General features: G+C 36.8%; 1 protein-coding gene across 12 annotated transcripts in view; it reads right to left on the bottom strand.

Moving 5' to 3' along the window:
• Nucleotides 1-11,424, bottom strand: part of FLRT2 (fibronectin leucine rich transmembrane protein 2) — a 77,090-nt gene that overhangs the window by 22,167 nt on the left and 43,499 nt on the right. For 5 of the 12 annotated variants that reach the window (XM_080593703.1, XM_080593701.1, XM_080593702.1 and 2 more), the window contains one exon: nucleotides 11,327-11,413. The exons of 6 other annotated variants lie outside the window; for them this stretch is intronic. The gene's annotated coding sequence lies outside the window, so the exon portion shown is untranslated. Of the gene's footprint in view, nucleotides 1-6; nucleotides 8,228-8,803; nucleotides 9,023-11,326; nucleotides 11,414-11,424 lie in introns of those variants that run through there. One more of the 12 variants, XR_013951797.1, reaches the window with a different exon arrangement.

Raw genomic sequence — 11,424 nt, 5'->3', positions numbered from 1 at the left:
CTGTTAAAGAAAAGAAAAAAGATAAAGTTGAATACCATGAAATTTTTAATAGGGAAGACCAAGCCCATTGGAAGACTATTCTAAGGCTGTGCTCTTTATGACTTTCTGGGGAAAAAAAAAAAAAAAGCATTAATATTAAACATTAGCTTAATACTACTATTAAATAGTCTTGAAATAGATTTGATGCAAAGTCATTGCAGTGATTGAAGGACTTTCAGTAACTTAAGTGAAGGCTAGAGCTATCACTTCTGTTTGAATATTGTATCTCCAATCTCTGTCTTCTCACACTGTTTCAACTCCTAAAACTTAAACATTTTACTGGACATTTTTGCTTAACTATTTTTTTTTTCTTTCACAGAACCACTAACTCCAATGAGCTGCATTCACTGATGCCTGAGAGACTAGACTCCAGGCTGTCCTATTTAATCACACACTGTGGTTTTTTTTTTTCATTTCCTACCAGACTCTGGAATGTTCTGGCCCTATTTCCATAAAGCCATCGTGTGTATTCGCCTCCAGTTTTAATGCACACTGCAAGATTATTGCAGCTCACTACAGTAAGCTAGCTACGTATGAGGGGAGTCTTAAAAAAGTATGGTAATCTACAAGTACAAGATACGCTGCTGTAAGGCATATATTTGCTAAAACTGTCATCTTGATATTGTTACTAATGTGAACTGTGCTGTCAATAGACTTCAGAACTAGCATTCCACTAAATGAAACTGGCTCACGTCTGCTACATTATTGTTTTAGGATATCAGCTCAGACTACAGCAGTTTTTTCTGGAAAGAATTTTCTTTCAAACCATAAAGTTTAGATACTTTTAGTTTTGCTAAACTGTAGTCTGTGAATGGCTTCATACACAAATTTGTTAGTTCTAGTGTAGATGAGCTCTCAGCTTTTAAGCATACTTTTCAACTTTAACCTTCCCAGATTCTATTTGCTATTCAGATCTATAACCAAACAATTCAACTCTAAATCATGCAAAGGAATATACTGTATTGTTTGATGTTATCTTGTCTTATTATATGTTGTTTCAACTGACTGGAATAAAAACAGACTAAAAAGAAAAAAGGATGCATTTTACATACTTGAACTTAAAATGAAATACGTAAACAAGTACCAAGCATCTGTAGACCTGAGTGTGTTCAACTGTAGTTACCTAAGCACAGTATTCTTCCAGATTTTTTTTGACCCACCTCAAAATTCACTGGCTATGATTTCATTAAAACAGAATTTCAGTGAACAGAAAACATCTTTAAAATTCCCTTTTCCTTTATTTAAACCATGTAAGCACCGCCCATCCTTTCCAGAAGCACAAGAGATATATCTTAGAAGTACATAAAAAGTTTTTTTTTTTTTTTTTTTTTTTTTTTCTGTTACAACTGCACAGGTTTTAACATGTCCCAAATGCTGCACGGGACTGGAAGTACAGAAAGTCTCTTTAGGAATCAAGATGTTATAACCCAGCAACTTTGTACTTGTAGATTACTGTATTTATTTGGAACATCATCAGGTATCAGCACCAAGTCTGGAACAGTTGGAGATAAAAAGCGAGTCCTGGAAAAGTCCTCTAGTTTATCATCATGCCTTCAAATGGCAAATGTACCATATGCCTATATTACATGCTGTCCTTTTCTGGGACAGCAGGTAGTAAGATTAACTACCCCAGTATTCAAGGCTTTCTCTCTTGCAGACATATTTCAGTCAAGAATGGTTCCTTGACAATTTTGTAAGTTGATGTGGTTCTGTAGAGAAACTCTAACAGGATTACATCCTCACATGATCCTAAGTGTAACAGTTTATCCACCTTTAATATGTCCTGGCTCCTGTCTAGATCATATTGCTCTGATCTGTCATGACATTGTCTTTTTGAAATAAGAAAGGATGTGCAGAGCCTCCTCTGAGAAACGTGGGACCACACATAATAAAGGGGTTCTCATTCTCTTTCTAGCATCAGAGAGAGTCTGCCCCTCCCAACAGGGCCAATAACCTGTACTCAGTTCTGTTTTAATTGTAAGTCCAATTGCCGAATGGGTTTTATTTGACACCCAGCTGTAATAGAAAGACCAGCTAAGGACATGCAGCCACAGGCAGCTGAAGCTCCTGGTATGCTGGGAACCTCCTGAGGCAGTAATGTCTATTAAAATGGGTTTATACATTCACCTTATTCTAGGACTCTGCCCAGGGTACCTCTTGGCTAGGTAAATGTGGCATCTCAGTAAAAGATTTCAGTAAAGATTCTAGCAAATTGGGTCAAAATGCACAGCGCTTCTCATTATATATTACAAGTAAAAGACCTTTGACTGGATCGTCACTTAAGCACAGCAGCACTTTGGAAGGTAGCACTCTGGAGTTTCTCTCCTTTTTGTGGTTAGGTGGATTTTGCATCTTTAAAACTTTCCTACTGCATGCTTTCTCCCCCTATGCTACCAGGAAAGGAAGTCCTTTTATTAATTCCCGTATCCTAAACTCCAACTAAAAATACTTAATATACTGACACTATAAAACTCATAGCACAGAATATATGCATTGTCACTCAGGTAACTACTGTTGATTGTATTAAGCAAGAACACAAGGACAAATCTAATAAGATATTTATGACTTCAGGGTTGGCTGTGTTGTGACAAAGGGAAGCAATAAGGAAGCAAAGATACAATTGAATGTGTTTAAATAAATTACTTGGGAAAGACTTTACTTCAGTATTCTTTTACAACTGTTTAATAATAACTCATAGAGGAGTAACAGTTGCAAGAGCAGTATTTTTCAGCAGATCTCAGGGACCCTGATGCAAAAGTGAGTTATGTCCCTGTGTTAGAAATCTACCCTAAAGACATAAAAAAATATTAGAGTTGCACAAACTTCTTGATTTATAAAAGAAATTCTGTGAAGGAAAAATATCGAAGGCAAATTACAGAAGGCTGGAAAAGCTGAAATGGTTCATTCTTTAGCTAATCACCAACACTGAGTGCAGGTAGAGTAATTGTGGTTTCTCCCCCATCCCTGCAATCCCTGTTGGCTTCCTAAAGCAAAATCTCTATTTTCAATATTCTTATAAGAATTGAACTGAGTCTCTCTGTAAATGAACTGATCATTTGCAGAGGTAGAATTTTGGCAGTGGGAGAATTAAGGGCACTCAATATCCCTATCTTTCATGACTGCAAATCTTGAGAATTGACTTACAAACTGTAGATTGTTAGTGGCTTACTTGGTGTGAAACCAGAAAGTTCTAAAAACCAGTCTGGGATGCGAAGGGTAAGAGAATATGTTGTGGTTTACCTAATTTTTAAAAAAAATCAACACACAAATATGTTAGCAATAACATATCTGTTCATCATCACCTTGATAATTTTGTTGCTTCTATTTCTTTATCCTGTACACTTGATATCTATTATTTCTCACTATATCTTCCTTGGAGCACAAACCACGTCTTCCAAGTGTCTAGGACATTTCCTGTCTTACTCCAACCAGGATATTAAATCTTGTTAGGATTTGAGGAATGAAATCTATAAAAAGTTGAGAGAAGCATATTGTAACAGATGAGAACATATCCACACGTTCTAGGTGGCCACATCTGAAAATTTGGCTTAATGGCCTGAGTTCCTGACACCAGTGAAAATGTTTATCTTCGGAGGAATATCTGATGAACATTTTTATCTCACTGTCTTATTATTTATTTATTTATTTTTAAACCTGCCTTATTTAAAATGTCTTTTGGAATGACTAATACTAGCTGGAGATGAACAATTCTGTCTTTGTGTGCTGGATAAAAACTTCAAATTTGCTTTTGTTTAAGACTGTAACTGAACTGCTCTTTTCACATATTTTGATTGAAGGTATGAAAAGGCTGAAACATCTGGCTGCAAGTTGAGAAGGTGAAGGTTTTATTAGTTTCTCCCTCACTGCTCAGAATTATCCACACAACTTCAAGCTTTAGTCATCCTGCTTTGCACAGGCCATGAAATAATTTAGCTTCAATAGATAATCATGTTTCAATAATTAATATGCTACTGAAAATGCTACTGAGTCCTATATTTGTGTTATCTAAGAAAAAAATAAAATACTAACAACCTGATAGCAGCTGGTTTATTGACTAGTTTATTGCTAGTTTATAGCTAGTTTATTGACTATTGACTCTTTCCTATCTCAGTGATCAATATTGTTTCAAAGGCTTGGTCTACTGTGCCTAAAGAAGCTCCAAAGGGCCAGAGGGCCATCTTCAGCACATTCCATGCTGCACCCCTCCAAACATGTAGTCCCAGGTGTAGTGGTCAAGGTCCCAGTGGCTGCCTGAGAACCTGCTGAGGTTCAAGGGAGGGAATGCAAGCATGGAAATCAAGGGAGAAGAATAGCTTACAGAGCACAGCCTGCATATGAATGCATATGAATGAACAGCCTCGTGTTATAAACACAGGAATTTTGTTGTGTTCCTGAAGCCAGGCTGTCTATCTTCATTAATCTTCTCATGTTTTACACTATTATTTTTTTATGGGAATAAAAATAACAATGTTGACTATTCCGTCTTTCAAGGAATCCTTAAAATAATCAAAAGCAGTTCCTAGGAATCTTGATTTTTTTTCCTGATATTCTAACCACATAGCACTACTTTTCTTAGCAGTTCATCCATTTGTCTGAACCTGACTGCCATGCAACATAAATCAGAAGGCAAGCAAAACCAAAATCAAATAGCCACATCCACCCTTTTCACTACTACCAGACAGTGAATCCTATTTAGTACAAAACCATTTAGAATAAATTTTCTTGGCTTTACTGCAGACCAAGGTCATAGTCAAGTCATATTCTTACTCTGCATAACTATCGTATGCAGTAAGTACAAGGCTATTATGTCTGGAACTGAGTGACAACCAGAAAACAAATCTAATTCCATTTCTCTGGAACCTAGTAGAGTTCATAGCACTTAAGAAAAATGTTCCTGTATTTCTATCAACTAGTAACAAAAATAACTATGGAGTAATACCTGACAAATCACTTTTTTTCTATATAAGTATAGTTCACGTCTACACATGAATAAACATTATGTTTTGTTTACTGATTAGGAGCTGAAGGTGATAGTTTACTGTGAGTGTTTCTCTACAAGTTACTTGGTTTTGAACTTAGTGTTGAAACGCTTAGCATGAGGCTATAATCTCTGCATCAAAGGCACAGAGAAAATGACACTAGTTCTTGAGGAACCAAAATGCTTTTACAAGAAGCTTTTTTGCATGCTTGCTGCTGTGACTGCTTCATATTTCTGAGTGTGTATTATGTTAAGAAGAAGAGGTGAGGAAGAAAAAGAAGAGGTGAAGAACAAGAGGATAAACCTTTCTTGGTGCTCTCCTCCTGAAGTGAATATTGATGTCAGAATAATGATCAGTAGCCAGTACTGTAAGGAAACCTTAAAGTGTCTCTGCACATTGTTGAAAGCGCACTGAAGTCCATATGGACAGATTTTGGTAGAAGTTATGATTGCCTTTGCAATACTGTTAGTGGAATGATTCAGCAAATAAATGTACCCAGTGAGCTCTTCCCCTACATTCTTCTCTGCCCTGATCAGGACATATCTGGTTTTGCCTCCCGGTTTGCACTTACAACTACTCTCAAAATCTCAGATCAACCAACCTGCTGAAAGAAAGTGAAATGGATTTGGATCTGACTTGGTGGAGACAGGAGAAAGTTTAGAAAGTGGTACATTTTGCAGCAATGGGTGTAAAGATGTCATTCACCATCCTTCTCCTCCTGGTTCCTCAGTAATCTTCTGCTCCTCCAAGTCTTTTATCTCTTTCTAGCTATGTTCCTGCAAACTATTAAGCAGACACATTTCCCAGAATGATGCAGGCTTCAGGAAATCCTTTTTTAAAAAGTGTGATGCTATATTCAACTTAAGTCTTGTCTTTGGAAATTTGGGTCGTGTACTAGTTCTTGCCAGTAAACAGGCATCTGACCTCCAGGAGGGGGAGCTAAGATAGCAAGAAACTCTATCCCTATAACAACAACAAAAAAAGTTAGAATGTGAGAATTGTTTTCTACTAACGTTGTCTATCCCCAACCTACATAAACACAATTTCTCTTTGCTAACAGGAGTCTGGGATCACCAGTGATTGCTGGCTTGACAGCCTCTCTTCTGCATGCCTGACAAATAATTTGAGCTGTATAATACTTAGTTTCTGGGAAAAATAATATTTCAGTATGCTAATAGTGAGTTTGAATTTTATTTGTTTTGTGGTTCAAGCTCGTTCTTTGCCCATGGATAATACAGACTGCAATTACTGTATAGATATGAGGAGGTCAAAACAGAGCAAGCTACAGGACATTAGAGTGATCATTAGATCAATGATCACATTAGAGTGATCATTGTACTCCAGGAAGCAGGGCTGAAGTAGCTACAAGAACAGTGACTCAAGTGGGCCACAAATTCAAGGTTTCCATTCATCCCATTGGGCAGTGTGCTGTGCCACACATCAAACTCAGTTTTGTAGACCTGTCCATAAGTGTGTGCTGAAGTGCAGAAGTTCAGATGTGTAGAATTCAGCCTGCCTAGACTAATGAATCTTTGTTACTGTGTTTACTTCACCAGTTATTTATTTATGACAGAAGGACTTTATTCACAAAACTTGATGTTGCATAAGTTCTTCAGGACTGTTTTGCCTGTGATAAATAATTAAATAACAGCTACTGCAACCTCCAAGCCCAGAAATGTCTGTCTTTCCATTCTGTGACAAAAAAAATTCATCCCTGCTCACCTGCGCATGTGCACAGATGCCCGACAGCTCATTACAATTTTTTTCATTGTCAATGAAGTCAGGGAATATGACTACTTTTAGAAAAAAAATCTCTTTCAGATTCAGAAATGAAATGCTACAGAACGTCTATTGGCAACTATCAAAGAAACAGTGCATTTCTGACTGAAAGCTGTGTTAGTGGACATTGCTGTGCTACCCACCCGAATTTATTTTTTAGTTTGTTGTACCACCTAGTCCAATCTCAATGTCTGTCTGCATGGATTAATCTTGCATAGACCTTTGCTATTGATTGTTTCAGCTTCTGGTAGAACCAGAAGGGTACTCTAGAAATGAAAAACTGCCGCTAAGGACTTCCTGCCTCTGGAGTCCTGAATTCTAATGTAGGAATCATCATAAACAGCTATTTCAGCTAACTGCAGTTATCAGAGGAAAAGGTAATGAGAACAGAAATAGAATATCAAAACCCAACATATTTAATACCCTGCACAAGTAGGTTCCTACTTTGCTATATGTTCCTTCATAGAACGTGAGGAAGAAGGAAACGTGCAGAACTGCACTTGAATTTTTGAGTTGTCTAGGACTTCAAGGTAGTTCAAAAGTCAATAATAGCCCAAGCATCTGTTTAGAAAGAAACATCTATGCTTTCATTATAAAAATGCTGATTGTTGAAAACTTCCTCCAGATGGTAACCATCATGATATTTTCACTCCAGTGGGCAAAGAGGAACAGATGATCACCTCCAGGACTCATATTAAATGGAATCCTGCACCTACTAGCAAAGTGCTATTGGTGTCTTTATTAACCTTCCCCCAAGGCCTTGTCTAATTTTTCACTTGTCTAATGCTGTACTGTTCAAAACTTGACCAATTTGACAAAAAGTGAGAACAACTGATTTAGTATGGTTGTGAATTAATTCTTTAGTCTTTCATCCCCAAAGAACTGATCTCATAACTTAGGTGAAATAGTTTTGATGGATCTCATCTAGTACTCCATAAACTCAGTAATGTACTAAGTGATGATGTAAAGCTGGATGGAGAAAGTCAAAAATGGCAGATTAAAAGAAATTTACATGTGGAACTATCTGGAACATTTCAACAAAATTTCATAAAATATATGATTTCACTGAAGCCAAAAATGTTTTATGGAGATTTGTCAGTTTTTATTACATTTTCAATAGGAAATGTGCTTGAAGTGCAGTGCTTTCTGATCATTTATGATCAGAGGGACAGAGAGAAAAAGGAGAGAGGAAGAATAAAAAATTGACCTTTTTGTACCCCCCAAAAAAAAAAAAAATTGACACAATTTCATTTCATGAAAACATTCACAAAATAGTGTTTATGTTGCATATTTTAAAATCATGAACATAGCTGAATTATCTGCCTCTGGACAGCTCTACTTAACAAGGTAAAGGGAAAAGAAAACATTGTTTTCTTTCTTGAGCCTTTTCCAGAGGGCTTACACCTTTCCGTGACAAAAACTGGACATGTCTGTTAAAACAAACAAACAAACAAAAACAACTAATAATACAAAACTAATTTATAATAATTTCCCTGTTTGGAACTCAAATGTTCTGTACTGTGTTTAGCATAATGCATTTTGTAATAAGAAAAAATGAAGGCAACCTGTTGTTTCTTTGCAAGCAAATTGGTCTCTACCTATAAATTATTCTACACTGTGAAGCAAATAGTTTGCTTTTATCTAGAGATATGTGGGCAGTCTGGAAAAATGTCTGTGGATAATTTGAAAAAGCTGCTTTTAGTGACCTAAGTGACTAAACATTGCTTCTGTGGAGACAACATCTTGACACATTTTAAATGTGCTGCATGGTGCTACATCGTTGATGAGATTGATGGTGTCACATTACTTTGTGGGGTATCATTCATTCAGGGTCTTACAAAAATGAGTGTGGGCGGCCATATTCTTATGTTCCCTATTTCTGGCATATGGCCCAGGGAGAAAATATGGTACTAGCTGTCCCCCAGCCACCTAGGTACCTTAATATAAATAAAGCTCTAAGTATCATATGTACATCTTTCCAACAAAACCAGAGATTTCACCTTCACCTTTTAATACTGCTTTGCATGCTGCTCCTTCAGAGTACTAAGAACTACTCCATAATCACTGCTAAGAAGCTATTAAAAAAGATTAATAAAGTTGCTTGCACACTAATTGCCTCTGAATATTGAAGAGAAGCTGTCATGTACGATGTAGTCATTTATGGGACCACTGAACAAAAGATGTTCCCCAGCTAGAGAACAAATCTTGCTCACATGACACAGCCCCTGTAACAGGCAAACAGAAGGTTATTAAACAGATTTTTAAATCATTGCCATCAGATATCTAGTTAACAGGAAAGAGGAAAGATATTAAAACAATGGATAAAGAATATAAAGATAAGCCTCTAAAATTCCTACTCAACTAAATAGCTGAAATATTCATCAGCTGCACAATGTCTTAACATCAATAGAGCCTGACAAGAGTCTGGGGATCTGGACTTGTTATCTTTTCCTGGCGATCCAATCTTCTGCATGCAAAGGTGGAGAAAGTGCTATATTCTCACTACTCCAAGAATAACACTATAGTACTTCATATAGGAAACATATTGTGCTTCTATATTAATAATAATAATAATAATAATAATAATAATAATAATAATAAATTCAGCATTACAAATCAGTACAGGTATAGTAGTAGCTATTTTATAGCAGTAAAAAACAAGCATCCAGCATGCAGTGGCACTGTCTTAAAATCTACTGTTTACACAGGCACCAGTAAATATAGTGATTTACATTAGAGTACAGAGAGAAAGAAGGACTAGATGCATTAGGACAAAACAGTTTCCCAAGGATACAGATCATTTAAAAATTATTCGTTTTTTCTCTTAATTTTGCAAGGCCTTGCCTTTTTTTTTCTTTTTTTTTTCTTTTTTTTTTCTTTTTTTTTTTTTTTCTTATTTCCATTCAGGTTTCAAGTAACTCTGTTTGATACTCTCTGTTTTCAGTGAGAGGGTCCTATTTTCCCTTTTCAACATTGATGACCAAGCACATATCCTAAGAAGGTACACATCAGAGGAATAAGAGGACAGAGGAACATACAATAGATGGTTGGATAAAATAATTTGTTTGGTACAGTGAGGCTGTGAATATAAATCCTGATTCTGACAGAGAACAGACTTTTTTGGCACTTAACTCCATTTTGGTTCTCCTTTGGTGAAAGGTTATAGCACTACATTTCTGAGACAGTCATTCAGATTTCACATTTAACATCAAAGCTAATTGAGAAAGGGAGGCTGAATTGGACTGCACAGATTCTAACACAGGGAAGTTTCAGCTCTAGATACAAATATAAGTAAGGACAAGCTAGAAATAGTAAATAGACATTTCTGACCCAATGATTCCCAGCCTTGGAATTAAAAGCACAAGAAGATCATGAGAGGCCTTAAGGGATAACAAAGTAATAAATAAAGGCAATGTAAGGAGCACTGCTCCTGCAGGATGAAGGAATACAGATTACATGTTTAAACACTGGCTGCAGCAGTTTACATCATCCGAGGAACTATTAGCTACCTTTAATTTCTGGCAGCAGCTCAGTTCCCCTGGGAAGAAAAGGCAAAGCAGAAGAAGAAATGGTATTTACATCTGAAGCTGTGATTAAAGTCACTTCTCCATATTTCTCCCACTCTACTTCTTCCTTGAAGGAGCAGAGATACTGCCTACACAGGGTATGCACAAAGACAAAGGAGAACCACGCAAGCATTTTATTTCCAGAAGCTGGAAATGTGGTTTCCGACCAGTGTTTTGTTTTGTTTTTTTTTTTTTTCTGCCTCACACTAATGGCTGTGGGACAGAATATTCTGTGTGAATAGTTTTACATGCCATATAGCATCACAAATCTTCTGACCATGAACAGAGGAAACAGGATACAGTAAAGGCAATAAGTAAGCATCTAATTTTCTCCACAATGTACTGAGTGACAGGAAAGAGTCTGCCATCTACATGTGTTTATGAAGAAGCAACTCAGAGCAGAATAAACCCCTGATATACCATCCAAAACTTTCTGTAATTATATTTTCCCAATAACTGCTCTAAATATTTTTCTTAAAGAGCTCTCCTAGGCTTATTTCACTTAGGAAGCATAAAGCTGTCACATTTAATGAATCCTGACAAAGGTAGAAGAGAGCACTGAAAGCAACTCAGCTTTGTTTTTCCACTTCTCTCCATTGCCTTTGAGGTCTGTGTGTGGTTGCATCAGCGAGATCAAAATTGCCAGCAGACTCACAAATGACACCTACCAGCAGTAGAGAAAAAAAAAAAAAAACAGTCCTCTCCCATTAATGTTTCACAGTGGGTGATCTTTAGCATTGTGCAGACAGCCAACAAGACACTTGTGCACCACTTAAACTCTCTTAATAGCTTTTAAGTGGGTCCTAAGAGGTGCAGAAGCCTGGAGTTGGCCTTCGGCCCAAAAGCAAATTCCATCTGACATGTGCCAAAGCATTTCAGGCAAACAGATTCCTTATCAATATGTCTCCTCGTGCTATTTTTCAGCATAGTTGTTACTGCAAGGTATCACAGCAGTGTTCTTACCAGCTTTTTGTGCTTGTACAAAACTAGATATCTTGAATGAGTCCAGGAAGGCAGAGAGGCAATGCAGAATAAAACCAAAGAGAGGGCCTGAAGGACAA

Source organism: Anser brachyrhynchus (genome assembly GCF_964034855.1).
Source record: "Anser brachyrhynchus genome assembly, chromosome: 5".
In the NCBI taxonomy this organism is placed as follows: Eukaryota; Metazoa; Chordata; class Aves; order Anseriformes; family Anatidae; genus Anser; species Anser brachyrhynchus.
The sequence above is the reverse complement of the archived record's forward strand: the minus strand, read 5'-3'. Positions and strand labels throughout refer to the sequence as shown.